This window comes from Ictidomys tridecemlineatus, chromosome 5 (genome assembly GCF_052094955.1).
Source record: "Ictidomys tridecemlineatus isolate mIctTri1 chromosome 5, mIctTri1.hap1, whole genome shotgun sequence".
NCBI classification, from domain to species: Eukaryota; Metazoa; Chordata; class Mammalia; order Rodentia; family Sciuridae; genus Ictidomys; species Ictidomys tridecemlineatus.
This window is the reverse complement of record NC_135481.1, coordinates 82221751-82237466: the sequence shown is the minus strand read 5'-3', so window position 1 is coordinate 82237466 and position 15716 is coordinate 82221751. Positions and strand designations below refer to the sequence as shown.

Here is a 15716-nt window from a genome sequence, read left to right as displayed (position 1 = left end):
ACATCTGCTCAGATTTCAAAATCTGACTAATAAAATTATTTAGTCAGGGTAATTATGGGGCTTACCTGTGAAATCATTTATTAAGAAATGTAGACCTGGGGCTAGGATTGTGGCTCAGCACTCGCCTAGCACGGGTGAGGCCCTGGGTTTGATTCTCAGCACCACATAAAAATAAGTAAAATAAAGGCATTGTGTCCATCTACATCTAATATATATATATATATATATATATATATATATATATATATATATATATGATGCATTTTCGGGAATGGCTTTAAGATTTTTTTAGATCCTAAAATATAAACACATTTACATTATGAGCTACTGATTTGGAAAACAAAACTCATTTGCTTCTGAAATCATGAGAAACTGTGATGTAACTCCTACTTATAAATTAGGGAAAATAAATGGTTGGGGGAAACATTTGTATAAATGTAGTTACCTTTGGTAACATGAAAGTTCTGTGTTGTCAGTTCTGTATGGCAGAGAATAATTGGAGGCCAACTGAATTGTAATGGAGATAAGTTTAATTTTTTCCCTTTTCTGTAGCCCCCCCAGGCTAAATTTGGAACCCAGGGGATTTCTAACCCATTGTGTTCACTGTCATGTTTCTTATGCTGTGGTTCAATGGCTGATGGAACTTTAGTCCACAAAAAAAAGGATTCTAGGGTTAAATAAATTAAGAAAGCACTTGTGTACCATATTTCTTCCTATGAAAGAGCCTTAGTACATATCAGAAGATTATAGTTTCTGAGAAAGTCTGCAATAAAGGATACACCCCCTTTTTTTTTCAGTACTGGGGATTGAATATAGGAGTGCTTTATCATTGAGTTATATGTCCAGCCCTTTTTATTTTTGTTTTGGGATTAGGGTCTTGCTAAATTACCAAGGCTGGCCTCAAACTTAAAATCCTGAGAGAAACCTGTTTTTAACATTATCAGTTAATAAATATATAACATAATATATAACAAATTTAACATTAAGTTTAGTATTATTAATAACTAATATATAGCTTTATGATTTTATAATATATTTTATTAAATAGTGTTTAATGTTTTATTAAATATTTTTGTTATATTAAATTCTAGTTACTTTATCTATAAAGTGACACACACTGAGCTACAATAAGTGAGAAATAAACCTTTATTATCTTAAGATATTGGGATTTGGGGCTAGTTTATTATGGATAAAATATCTTAAGATAATAAAGGTTTATTTCTCACTTATTGTAGCTCAGTGTGTGTCAGTAGATGGTTTGGAGAAAATGACTCCGCCCCATATAGTCATTTAGGGACCCAGGCTGTATTCAAAGTTGGGTCCATTTCAGGGCTTCAGATTTCCACTGGATTCTTGCATACAGCTAACAGCAGAGGGAAATAAGAAGGCATACTTGCTCTTGACTGTCTTTGAAAATTACTTCAGATCTACTCCCATTCCATTGGTAAAAATAACTTCTAAGTGTGCCTAGGAGCCAGAGAAATGGGGCTTGTTGAACACTCCTGGTACTCTCCATAAGTTGTCCTGCTGACCTCCAATGTCTCTTTGCTCCCTTTCCCTCTTCAAAGAACATACATACCAAATGAGCTACTTAATATGATATTTAGTCTCTACATTTAGCTTAAGTCCAGGATTTTTTGATGGTATTAAAAAAAAAGAATTATCTCCATTGAGGAGATTGGGAGACATATGTCTCATGGGTTTTAAAGCCTATTTATTTAAAGCCTGTTTATTAGGTTGAGAGTCATTTGATCAGCTGTCTATGTTCCATTTTAAATTATTTTTAAGAATTTCTCACAGCGATTATGACATCCTTTGAGTCACTCAGGCATGAAGCTCCCTGCTTGGATTTACTGATCTTACCTTGATTCTGTTCTCCAGGAGAAACTCATCTGTTCACAGTTACCTGTGGTTCTAGCATTGTTCTCTGGGAGGATCCCCCACCAGTTACCTTTTTCTGACTTCACATGAAGAGAAAGTTGAGTGGTAGGCTCTCTTCTGTAACTGTGTAGACTTTGAAGGTGATTTCCTTGTTTTTATCCCATAGTCCAGATTCTGAGGACTAAAGAGCCTTCACTAATAAAGTTAGTGTGCTGTTAGTGATGATACTAGCAAGGTCTGTCATTTTTATGATGCTTGTGGCTTATCAAATATTATTATATACATTATTGAATGCAATCCTAAAAAACCCCTGGAGCTGGGATTGTAGGAGCAGAAAGGCCATTGGGAAGTACAAAGTGAACCACCAAACACCCATTCACAAAGCAAGGAAACACTCATGACTTGTGTCTGCTAAAAAGGGCTTAAAAAAAAAAAAAGCCAATTCAGGCTAATCTGTGGGCCAGCTATTCATCTAGTTCAGGTTGTTAAAAGTCTGACCTGGTCTCAGATTTGATGAGCTATCTATTCTTCCCCACCAAATAAATTACTTGATGCTGGCAAAGGGGACTAACAAGATTCTTCTCATCCTGTGAAGCCATATTCAAACGTGAAACACCTGGTCCCAATCTGCCCTTTCTTCTCTATAGAATCATGGGATTTTAGTTCTGGAGAGTCTAATCTTGTTCTAAATGGCTTTTACTCCATCTTCTCCAGAGGCTGATGTGTTCTTCATAGATACTGGTAGGGGCCAGTTTATAGCAGACAAGCTTAGGGAGTGGGAGTGAAAAGGGTCCACCAATCTTGGCTCTGGCCTTCTTATATCCATGGCAGTTCAGCTTTGATCTGCATGATCATTAAAAGAAAAAGTTCTGCTACTAATAGAACCCCTGAAAACTATTCAGGGTAAATTTTTCATCTCTGTAGATGAAACTCCTGAGGCCCAGAGAGGTTTACTGATTGGCCCAAAGTCATACAGATGCTTTTGGAGAAACTTGCATCATGTGTGGGTTTACTGAATCCCAGGTCAGTGCTCTTTGCACTGGAATGGCTCCTCTTAATCTTCCTTGGTGTGTGTGGCATGTGATCTGAGATAAAAGCAGGGAGTCAGGCTCTGTCTTGCTGTTGAGAGCATAGGTGGCTTGAGCAGGCAGTTCACTTCTTTCTCTTGGTCTCCTAGTTCTTCATTAGGTGAGGCAAGATCAATCCTGGCTTCCCACGCAGAGCATGGTTGCTCTAAGCAAGGCTGATGGTGTACCCTGCTAGGATCTTGGCACCTCTCAGGCATTTTATCAGCTCTTATTTACAGAGACGCTGCCTGAATTTCTTCTGTACTCCACACCCCCCTCCATGCTGTTGATCTACAGTTCTGTTTAAAATTTCAAGTATTATAGCATAATTGTTTCATTATATTTTGGGATTTTAGAATGTTGCTTTTCCTCAGAGTTGTGAATATAGAGTGGATATAGGTCAACTTGATTCTGTATTTACCAGTGGCCTGCAAGTATTAAATATGCAAGAGATGGCCTGCTCTGTCCAAGTCTCCTTTCTCCAGTTGTTGCCATATGATGTTTATTTCTGCTCAGGACTAGAAAAAAGTGTTTGCTTTTCTTTTACCAACTGGAGAAATAATGCACTGTGTCTTAGTGAAATGTGGCTTTCACACAGTTCCAGCTTCTCTGGGGGAGGGGTGTGAATAATCTATGTGGTAGGCTGTCTTATTGCCCCAAAGGGAAAAAAAAAAAACAGACTTCAATATTTGAAATGCCAATGACTTAGGACATTTCTAGCAGGTCTGCCACTTGTTCCAACCAACAGATTTAGTTCCAGAAAGGATTCTTGCGTTTTGGCCATGAGTAGGAAGAGTTCTTTGTAGGTCAAGGAAACAACCCCTAGAAATTGAGGGTGCTGTGGTGCTCCTCCCCCACTCCCAGAATCCAAACCTCCTTGCACTGCTGTTCAGAGTTTAGGTTTAGATGAGTGCTGAGTAACTATACATAAGGATGTTCTGTAGGTTGGTGTCCAGGGGGCAGACTTAGTTGGCCAAAAGTTTGCCTGTGTTTTGAGAATTAAAGTCTGTTTACTTTAGAAGTAGAAATACTTGGTCAGCTATTTATATTTGGTTTTTAAGTATTTTTCTTCTCTCTGCTTTTTTCTTTTGGTCTTTGACAGAAGCAAAAAATCTTTTTAGTAATTGTTAAAAAGGTATCATAATGCTACTATTCAGAGAGGAAAAATTATCTTGTAATTTTTTGATCAAATTTTCTTATAGAGAATCATTATGCATTTGAATTTTTATTTGCTGTGTACTAAATCTATATTCCTCTCTCATCTTTTTTCTAAATGAATAACAACAAAAGGGAGGCAATTTTAATTTTTTCCAAAGTGCTTTTAGGGAAATCCCTATTAAACTTATGAATTTTAGTCCAATGAGGAATCCTCTTCCTTTGGTCTAAATTTTGCATATTGTCTGTTTCTTACAGGGCTTCCGTATTGTCTGAGGCTCCACTGGAAATGCAGCAAGGATTCCTAGCACATCCCAGTTGCCATAGCAACAGCAGTCTTTCCCATAATGAGCTGCATCATCTGAACTGATGTCACAGCATCATGCAGCAGGTCAAACAAGGCATCTCCTAGTATTGCATCCTACAGATGTGCCATAAACATCAAAAGAAGACGGTGGGAGCAGGAGATGGTGAGTGTTAAATGTCTGGACCTTAATTGCACGGCTGTTTTGTTGGCTAGTCGGTGTCTGCTAAGGCAGAGATTGGGGGATGTTTTCTGCTTAAAATGGACTGGGGAAAGAAGGGTTGTTTTGCCTAAATCTGTTTTTCAGGCTGCCGGGTTAAGACAAAGGCCTGTAAGAGTCATACAAGAATCAAAATATAAAGAATTATTCTTGCTCCATCTCTGTATGTTATTTTTAGTGTTCTTATAGAATTTTTTTATAAACATGATGATTTTCTATTGAAAAGCCATGGATAAGCTCTAAAATGAGTAGTTTACAGTATTTAAACATTGTAAGGATATATATTTCTTTTTTTATGGTGCAGAGCTAATTGGTCCCCTGTTTGTTCTTGTGATTAATCAAATAGTTATTGATTTTTAGTATGGAATTCAGTATTTACCTCGGTTGGGTTTCAGTTTCTTCATGGTAAGGAACGAATGCTGAATAAGCATTTGATACCCTGATGTGAAAGGGAATTTCTTGCATATTCTGGAAAGAATTTATTAAAAGCATAAAGACTTAAACAAAATGGAATTATTTAAGCCTTTTGATTTATGTGGTGGTTCTTCAATTCACGACCTCCATAGTTAGTTGAAAGACTGCCACAATATTTTTCTGTCTCTAGCTAGTCTCTAAAATAGCTGGAGTTCTTTTCAGGCTGACTTGTAACTGAGAAAGGAACAAGTCTCTTCTCTGCGGCAGTTGCAGTCAACGGTAACCCTGAGGAGAGCCTCTGGAAGTGACAGTGGTGTTGCTATCTCTTGCTTAACTTTAACCAAAATCTGGTATGATGAATAAATATTAGAATCCTCAGTGATTGCAAGGTGTTTAGATCCTTGGACTCAATCATAACCCTGACTCAATTCTGAAACTCTAGATAAACATGTTATGTATCTTTTTCATCTCAACTCTTAGCTCAGTCTTTAGGTATCTTCATCATCATCATCATCATTTGCATCATTTTTTTCCCCTAAAAAATAGAGCCTAACACTGTCAGTAAGGTGTAATGTGTTGCCTTTTGTTTTGGGAAATGAAATGGATTTCCCTAGTGCAACTGATTGTTACTGAGGAGAGAAAGGAGGAGGCACATGTCAGTTCAATTGATCAATATGTCCACTTAGAATCAGGGAGTGGTCTTGTGATTCTGTGCTGCCGAGTTGACAGTATTTATTTGAAAAGTCTCACAGGAAAGAATAGCAACCCTTGAGTTCCTTTTCTTTTAGCCTATTTATTGAGCCTAAAACAAATATATCACAGGAAGCAGGAAAAGCAATACCTCTAGCCAGCTTGGAGGTTTTTTTTTTTTCCTCAAGAGTTGAGCATATTGGTCCCATTAGGCACTAGCCTGAGTGAAAGAGCTCAGATTTTAATTAGTTTGTTTGTACCACATCACACACATGCTACTCTGTTTTTTAAGCTTATATGGCTGACATGCAGCTATGTGAGATAGGAGAGGTCAGCTCAGCCTGGCTTTATCGCAAGCACTTAGGAGTATGAATTGATCACTGCCTGCCGTTTTATGTCGCATAATGTGAACAGAAGGCTCTGTTGGGACTGCTGGGTGTGAACACAGCTAAGTCGGCAGCTCTAAGGTGACAGGGAGGAGTGTTAGATGGTGATGGGGGAAGGGAAAGTATGTCTAGTGACTGGATTACAAGTCTGGAGAAAATCACTCCTTGCCCATTAGAATTCTTCTAAAGTATTACTTCCAATGAAAAGCAATGAAGAAAGACTTGTTTGGTAACATGAATTACTAGGAGTAAAAAATAACCAAAGGCAGAATTTTAATGAGTTTTCTATTTGTTTAATTCTTGTCTCTTTTGTCTAACAGTGCTCTCAGTTGCTTCATCATGGGTGATTTATACAATTACTGGAAGTCGCAGAGGCCAGATTTCTTTAGGGCAGTGTTAGAAAAAGTGAAGTCATGCTTTGAGGGTGGGTGTGGGCTGACGCAGTTATCTAGTGGAATATCCTCCCAGTTCAGACAAGCCCATGATTCTTCTAACCCCCACAAGTATTCAAAATGCAGTTAATAGTTCTTCAACTTTATGCTTATGTGTTCTTTTGCTCTAGGAGAACAAAGCCCTGGTAATGAGAGCTGTCATCCAGGTCTTCTGTTTCTTCTTACAGCCTGTGCTGTTCTCTGATTAGCTGTGTGTCTTAATTACTGGCTAAGTCTATTTCAGTTGCTGTAGTTTTAATATATCCCCAAGGGGTAGATGTTGTGTATGTGTGTGTGTGTGTGTGTGTGTGTGTGTGTGTGTGTGTACACGTGTGCACTCATTTGAGTAAGGGGAGAGATTTCTCTGGTTGCCTTTATTGGTGTCTCACTGATATTTTCTAGAATTTAGAGAATTTTGTTTCATAGTAAAAACTGAAAAATCAAGACTGTATTTATTGTATAGATCATGTAAACCTTACAAGAAGCTAATTTACACCATACTTACAGCTATGGTTTTCATACTGAATTACAAAGTTTCAAAGAAGTTAATTTTCAAAGAAGTTAATTCTTTGCTGATAGCTAGGCCATGGTAGAAATGATAAAATTAATAATCATATTAACCAACCACAGCTATCATTTATTCAGTTATTATTATGTATCGTTTATGGGACTAAGCTTTGTATGTATCTTTTTTTAATATTTATTTTTTAGTTGTAGTTGGACACAATAATTTATTTATTTATTTTTATGTGGTGCTGTCCTTGAACCCAGGGCTTCGCACATGCTAGCCAAGTGCTTTACCGCTGAGCCACAACCCCAGCCCTGTATGTATCTTATTTAGTCCTTATAATGACATTATGAGGTACAGAGTAATAATTTTACTTTATAGGATTAGGTTCTATTATTTACATTTTGCAGAAACCGATTCTTAGGTTACGAACTTGGCTAAAGTCACATAGTTAATAAGTGATTCTAAACCAATGTAATCTGGCTCTGCATCCCACATGCTTACTCACAGTCATCCCAGTTTTATGACATCTTAACTGTACATACCATACAGATCAGTCATCAACACTGTATTATATATACCCCACCCTTCCTCATTCTAATTGAAAAATCAGATTTCACATGTAGAACAAAATCTCATTTACTACATGAAGATCTATTTTACTGTAAGGATGAGTGTGAATCTTGGTCAAATGTGAATATTTACTCTTATCCTAGAGATTTAAGTAATGCAGAATCAATGCACAGACCTTTTGCCATGACTCTTTCTTGACATATCTTTTTAGCAGGACCTGTATGTGGAAAAAGCTACATAAATGAGTGTGGGCGTGATGGAGTGTCACAAAAAAGCATGTCTTAGACCTGAGTCATTAATGATTCAAGTTTGTTGTTCCTGTTCTATCAGCTACATATGTAGTGGCTCTGCTAACTTTAAGACATTTGCATTCTCTGGCAATACCAGGCAAGGAAGAGAAACAAACTTCTCTCACAGCATGGAAGGTGTGAAGGTGTGATCTGAATCTATCTCTTAAGTAAAAAACATAAAAAGAGACTTCTTTTTTTTCTGAATGTGTTAGTGGCTGAAACCAAAAGCTGTCTTCTGACCAAGTACAAGAATGACAGTCTTGTGCAACATCCTGGAAGTCTTGTGTTTGAGGATAGATGATACAGTCATCTCTGCATCATCTTGCCCATCCCCAGCTATCCACGCCCAGTGTCATTACTGGGCTCTAAGGGCAGTTCTTTGTTTGAGTGTGGGGTTAATGCATATACTGACAGCACATTGATATTGATTCCAGAATGCTTAATACTTAGAAATATTATTCCACAGGGCTTATTAGCCTCTTGTAGGTTCTGGGAAGAAGTTAACCTCTATCCTAGCATGTTCCAAGGAGGCTAAAGCTCATGCCTGCATGAGGTACAAGAATGAGAGACTGACAGAAAGCAAGAGAGCTTCCAGGCACAGTGACTGTAGGAATTAGGTACCAATTAGGGAATAAAATAATGGAATTTAGGGAAGTTGGTGATCCTACTACATATCTCTGATGCCCTTCTATTTCCAATCCTAGAATCAGTGAAAGGCATTTTTAAAATTCTATGATTCAATTCAACAAATATGGAGTATTCTATGTCCAGGCATTGTCAAGGAACACAGCAATACATATGACATATACAAATCCTTTCCCCAACTACATTCTGTAGGGAGGGACAAAAATAAACAAATAAATTTGTATTAGAATATTTTCCTGTGTGATTCTGCAATGTATTTCTATTCACTTCTATTCCATGTGCTAGTAGATAAATCCATTATCTCCACAAATATGTAGAGGTGCATATACATATATGGTTCTATATGGTTTTTGCTGTGTTGAATAATAAATTTTATTCCTGCTTGAGTTGGATTAGAAGCTTACTGGGTGTAGATATGGCCAATATGGCAATTAGTGATTTTTTTTTGTTTAAGCTATTTTGAGAAATAGAATTGCAATCATTCAAAAAGTGTATGTCTGTCTCACTTGACAAAACTGACATGTAGTAAGATGAAATGCATGTTACAGACAATTAAGGAGAAATTTAGAAAATTTTAATGAAAGCCATTTCTCACCTTTTTAAAAGCTACTTTTCTAGAGAGCCCTGTAAATCAAGCATTCTAGCTAACATGCTAGTAAAAGTGTGTACCACACAAGGTCCATCTAACCTGTGCATTTATCCTAGCATACCTTATAAACATCACTTCAAATGGGAACCACTCTTTAAATAATCATTTTAACTAATGTACTATGATGTATTTACATGACTTTTTAAGGTACATATTCATGCAGATAGAGTATGTTCAGCTTGGTATGCCCATGTAGGGAAAAAAAATCACTTGCAGATTGATTATTCCTCCTTCTTTGATGGCAATTGCAAATACCCAGCTCTGTAGACAGCTTGTGAGTGAGAAGGCTTTTCAAAGAAACATCACATTTTTATAGGACTTTGTCCATACTAACAGACTTTCAGGTATTTTGAATTAATAAGGCAGAGATTTTTCCCTCTGTTTGTATATACCTGTTAGTACATACCTGTTACTATCAGAATCCTTGAGTTGGTTTTAATATTTGGTGACGATAAAGGAGAGACTTGTTTCCCTTGTAAGCCACCAGCTATGTTTTTCTTTGCTCTTCAGCCATAAGGCATTTTCTAGACTCCTTCAGCCATCTTGCTATGTGCTTGTGCCACAAAGGGGACAAGGGAAAGTTTCTAAACTCTTCCAGCCCTCTTGCTATGTACTATGTACTTGAGCCATAAAGGAAACAAAGGAGAGAGTATGGAACTTTAGAACATGATCTCAAACTGGCTAATGCATGAACTGAACCAGACCTAGAGCTTGTTTTGTATGGGTCTAGGGCAGGGAGGCTTCATGGATGTGCTACCTGTGCAGTTGCATAGGGCCCTACACCTACAAGCATTTATGTGTGGTTTAATGCTTTGCTGTTACCATCTTTAAATTCTTAATAATGTTTGAATAAGAGACTCTGCATTTTCATTTTACATAGGACTCTGTAAATTATGTGGCTTGTTCTATATGGTCCTTTTGCATCCCCTATTGCCTGAGTCCTGTATATATTTTGAGTTTGAGGCTCCCTCAACTCCCAGATCTGGAAATATTCAAACAGAAATTGTGGAGCTTAAAATATAAGGGACCATCATTGTTAAAACAACCCAGAGCAAAATACCACCTGCCTCCTTGCCCCTTGGTAATTCAGCAGTGCGCACAGTGATCCAATGACTTTTTTTTTATAGCCAAAGGGGGACATATTACATTATACCTGAAGATATTTGGTTGATCAGGCTTATTTGTCACCACTATTGCTTTCAGGGGAGAAATCAAATCTTCTTTGCCAAGCAAGCTAATTAACCATGTATTGGTTCAATGTTTATATTAATTTTCTTGCCCTTTGTTTACTATTTGATTACTTTTATCATCACTTTCTTTGTTTAACTCTCATTTAAATTACATAGCATATTTATTCTGGGTATTTTTTTTTAGCACTGTCCTTCCCTCAACCCAATTCTCTCTCTCCAGGAGGCTGGGGACCCATAATTTGTGCTTATATTACTACAGAAGAGTTTGCTTTTTTTTTTTTAAATTAAGAAGGGAATCATAGTCAATATTTATAATGAATATTTCTCCAGCAAGGCAGTTTCAGTTATGCTAATGTTCTAAATTCCAGATCCACCATTTATAATAATGAGATGCCAATGACTGGCTCCTGGGCCCTGTGGTAAGTGAAGCATTCTTACCCATCATATCACAGTGAGAAGTGGCTGCCTTACTCTATTAGTCTAGAGATTTGCAGAGAGTTGTTAGAGAATTAATATGAAGGATGGTTTTTGTTGTACAGGAAAAGGGTAAAAGGTAACCTTTTCTTCTTCTTTTGACTATGTCAATAAACTGGAATCTGACAAATCCATAAGGGGTACTTGTCACTGCTTGGAAGTCTGGAGGTTTTTGCAGGGAATAAGCCCCAAGAACACTTACTCTTTGTCCTTTAACAATTCTTATGCTCACCACATTTGCCATTGTACAAGCCATAAAACCAGCTATTTCAGATAATTTCACCAGTAGTTAACAATCAACAAAAGCATCAAATCTCTGTGCAAGATCATATGCTAAGGAGAAAAACAAAACACTTTGTAAATAAGGACAACCCTAGGGACACACATGTACATTACTTGGAGAGCTTGTCACAGATTTAACACTATGTTATCTGGGTTCTGTTTGGTAATGATCCTGATTAATTCTTCTATTGTTCTGGATATACCCTGAGATGGAGCTTAAGGCATATCTGTGGTTGCCTATAACTTTCTGTTCTCTTCAACTTTTTGATTTCAATGTGTTTCTAATAACTCATTATCTTTGCTGGCCCACTCTCAGCTTTCCTAATTCTTAGTGCTTGTAGTTTGTTTCTATCCTACCTATTGTCACTGTCACCTTTTGGAACAGTTTTGATCCCACCATAGTTCTTCTTGCAAGAATCCTACCTCCTAAGGCTCCCCTCTGTGCTACTCTTAATTCCCATTACATTACCATAAAAATAGCCCATCTAAAGCCAAATGACATTGCATCTCCTCTGATATGCTCCATGTGAAGTAATTCACTTGCATTTAGTTTTTAATGGTTAATTCAAACGTTGCCCTGTATTCAATCTGGTTTTCACGTTTGTGTGAATTAAAAGGGAATGACCCTTTAAAACTCACATTAGTTAGCCTTGTAGGTAGTCTATATGGGTAGCAACTGGAAATGACTGAAGTAGCAGGGCCACATGTGGTAGAAAATGTGATCCAAAATTGAAAACAGGTGTGCAAGTGTAGTTTAAGAAAAAAATCTCTTGGTGCTATTGTTAAATTTCACTTTTAATTAAAAATAAATAAAAATAAGGGGGGCAGTAATGAGAAGGTAAGCAGCACAGCAAGAAGCCAGAGCAAAGCACATTTCTTCAGCATTGGCAGGGAGTGACATGCAGCTTCTTGAATACCATAGGGAAACACATGCCTCAGAGTGGCAGCTGATTGAATAGAGACAAATCTAAAAACAGAGGTAAAAATAAAAATGATCACAAAAACAGATGTCATTGCTCTGAGGATTAATGAAGAATCAGATTGATGAATTAAGATACTAATTTAAAAATAAATAATAATAAAATTTTTAAACATTTGAAGTTTGACTAGTTAAACTGAAAAGGAATAGATTGAGAAGCAGAGGACCAAGGAAAAAATGATATAATCAGCTTATGAAGAGACATATTTCACCAGTTATTTTTTGCTTTGAGAGTTTTCTCTTTTGTTCTTTGTTCTGGTTAATATTATTTGGTTTATTTGTCATGAAAGTGAATAAATCCATGTTTAATTTTACTTTTTGAAATAATTTTTAAAAAATATCATGGACATTTTTAAAAATATCATGGATATTTTAAAAAATATCATGGAAATTATGATCTCTGGCACAATGTTTTTCTCTGGTTCTTAGATCTTAACACCATCCTTTTCTAAATATTGTATATGCTAAAATATGCAAACAAGAAGTAAGTTGAGTGCTGTCAACAAACTTGATGAGAAAACAAAAGTATTCCTTTTCAAAAATAAAAGAGAACCTCAACTGGAGATGAACATGCCACATTACCAAATCTAAAGTGATTTTTTTTTTCAATAGCTTGTACCGAATGAGACGTGTCCATTTTGAGTTTTGGAATACTAAAACCTAACAATTTACACGTATGTATATAGACTGCTATTCTGTGGGCAGGAGATTTAGAGGTAGGGAAGTTAGGCAGGGAATGGGTAGTGCCTTGTGAGCAATAGTCATGATTCCCTTCTTGAATAATTCTCTCCTGATACTTTTTATCTATAAGCTGGATGAAATCAGCCTAGTAGGATTTTGAAGCTAGGTGTATCTACCTCTGCTTCTTAGTTCTTTAATTATTAAATCTGTGATCTTAAGTTCTTGGAGTCTTATTTTTCCCAAACATATAATAGGGAGAGTATCCATTTTATAGGATGAAATGAAGTTATTGGCTCAAAGAGGGCATTTGATGAATGAAAATTGTTATTATTTTACCTACTCACAAGTAGTGTGATAAAATTATTACTTCTCCAAGAAAAAATGTAATTTTTCCAACCCAATCCTGAAAACAAGCAAATAATTTTTAGAGCATTTGTTAGCAGAGAGAAAAGTGCTTTAGTATTTTAAATGTATAAAGTATAAATTTAATTGTATGAAGTATAAATTTAAAAGTATAAATGCTTATACTGTGCCAGCACATATATTATCTTATTTAATTTTCTTTCCCTGTTTAATGTTTCTCCATCACATTTATCACCATTTATTTATCACACATTTTACCTATTTATTGTTTTCTTCATCCTAGTATAATGTAAGCTACACAAGGGCAGAATTTTTTGTGTTTCGTTCATAGATATTTTCTTAGCTCCTAGAATATGATATGTGCCTTGCATATGATATGTGCTCAATAAATATTTGTTATGAGAATAAATGAATCCACTTAACCCTAGAAAGAAGTAAAATGATCATATTCAATATATAGGAAATTAATTCTCTTTCGCAGTGGTCCTTCTCAAGGTGCTAAACACCCATGAGTGATTCTTGCTATTTCAAATAGTATGTCAAGAGGCCCTTGTGACTGACGGTGAGGGCATTATGTTCCATCTGATTATTCTGAATTCTTCCACTGAGAGCAAGAATATTGTCTGGGTAGTACTGATGTCCTCTGCAGAGTTTCTGTGAGGGAGCTAGGTTTTGCAGGTCATTTGAAAGATATATTGATTCTTCTATTGGTGGTTGTCTCTTTCTTTCTCTCATTAATGAATTTGAATCTCCTTTAGGAACAAAGTTATTTATTTTTTTAATCTTTAAATTCTTAGCAATAAGTCTTAGGTCAATGGATTGGTAGATTTTCAAAGAAACTTCATTTAAAGCACCCAATAGGGAGAAGTATAAACCATTGTAGTCAGCCCTTCCCTGTTACTATTAAAAATGCTCTAATGAGAAATAAAGCAAAACAGAGGAACACAATAAAACAGTTGTTTGGCCAGAATATGAAGCCTCATATATGAAGAGAATAATGAATATAACTGATTTCTGCTCTTTATTTTAAATAACCAGCAAACTCTTTTAGCAGTGGATATGTCTACAGCTGAATTTTGTACCAAAGGCATTCTAAAATGTCATGCTTGTGAACTAAGTATTTCTTTCTCAGGAAGAGGTGTGAGATTTTTTTTTTCTTGAAATTCAAACCATTTTGACAACATGCTATTTTTAAGTTGCCTTCCTCTTTAAGAAGACAAACAATACCCAAAAGCAATTAGAAAAACATCCTAGGATAAGGCAGTACTTTGGTTATATTTTAGTAGACTGAATAAGAAAATATAATGCCATTAAATTTTAAAACACACTGTTATGATCTTAAAATGTGTTCAATACACTTACTTTTATCAACCTCATCATGCTACATGATAAAAATTATGCCTCATGAGAATTTTCTTATATCTACAATACATGGCATAGCCAGTTGCAGGACACAGGATATTTTATACCTCATTTACATAGGTTCTCCAAATCATTCACTTATTTAGCCTTGTGATTTTCAAAAAAGATTTTCCAAAGAATATTTTAAACCTGCTCAGTGCCTTCGTGTAGATGAAAACATTTAAATTTATTGTCCTGTTCTATTTAGGCCACTACAAAAACCACTAAAAATTGGGTAGTTTATAAACCACAGAAATTTACTTCTCAGTTTTGGAGGATAGAAAGTCCAAGATCAATGTGCTACAGATTTAGTGTCTGGTAAGTGTCTACATTTTGAACGACAGGTCAGACCTTTTAACTGTCTTTGCATGGTGGAAGGGATAGGGAGGGATCTGTCTTGGTCCTCCCTTATGTGGGCACTTATTCCATTCATGAGGGTTATGCTCCCATGTTCTGATAACCTCCCAAGGACCCCACCTCCTAGTACCATCATTGTAGGAATTAGGATTTCAACATGAATTTTGGGAACAAAAACTTAGAAAATAGGGTTTCTATACCATTTTTATTTTATACTTGTGTTTCATTAGTTTGAATTTCATAGAGTTCTTGGTGGTCAATCTAAAATCAACACACAAGGTTCACTTAAACTTTCAAATTACTGTCTTTCACAACACTTTTTTTTCTAGTTTCCTTGTCTTGCAAATTCATGCATTTTTATTTTTTCTTCCTTTTATTTATTTATTTTTTTTAAAAAAAGCTATAGTATGCACTCTTCAGTTAGTGCACTGGGTGAAATATTTGAGTCTCTTCTATTGGATGTGGAATCTCTTTAGAAATTCACCCCATTGCTCCAGACATTCACATAAAATATGGTTGAATGCACTTTTATTAGGTTGAACCTTATGGAATTTATATTTTTGTGGTCAAAGATGGCCAGATATCAGCAGTTTCATGTCACTTAATCAAATAATTTGTTTATTGTCATACCAGTGTTAGTCTTTACAATTTTTATAGCTCAATGATGAAAGTCCTTCTCTAAATAGCAAGTAAAGTACTGCAGAGTATTCAAGGGCATTTTTGATTAAAAAAAAATAAACAGATATAGGATTGAATTCTGCTTTGTTGCTACCGAC

General features: G+C 35.9%; 1 protein-coding gene across 5 annotated transcripts in view; it reads left to right on the top strand.

Annotated features, from left to right (window-relative positions):
• Nucleotides 1-15716, top strand: part of Akap6 (A-kinase anchoring protein 6) — a 499805-nt gene that overhangs the window by 8375 nt on the left and 475714 nt on the right. For all 5 annotated transcript variants that reach the window (XM_021724690.3, XM_040275774.2, XM_040275773.2 and 2 more), the window contains exon 2: nt 4362-4573. The gene's annotated coding sequence lies outside the window, so the exon portion shown is untranslated. The remainder of the gene's footprint in view (nt 1-4361; nt 4574-15716) is intronic.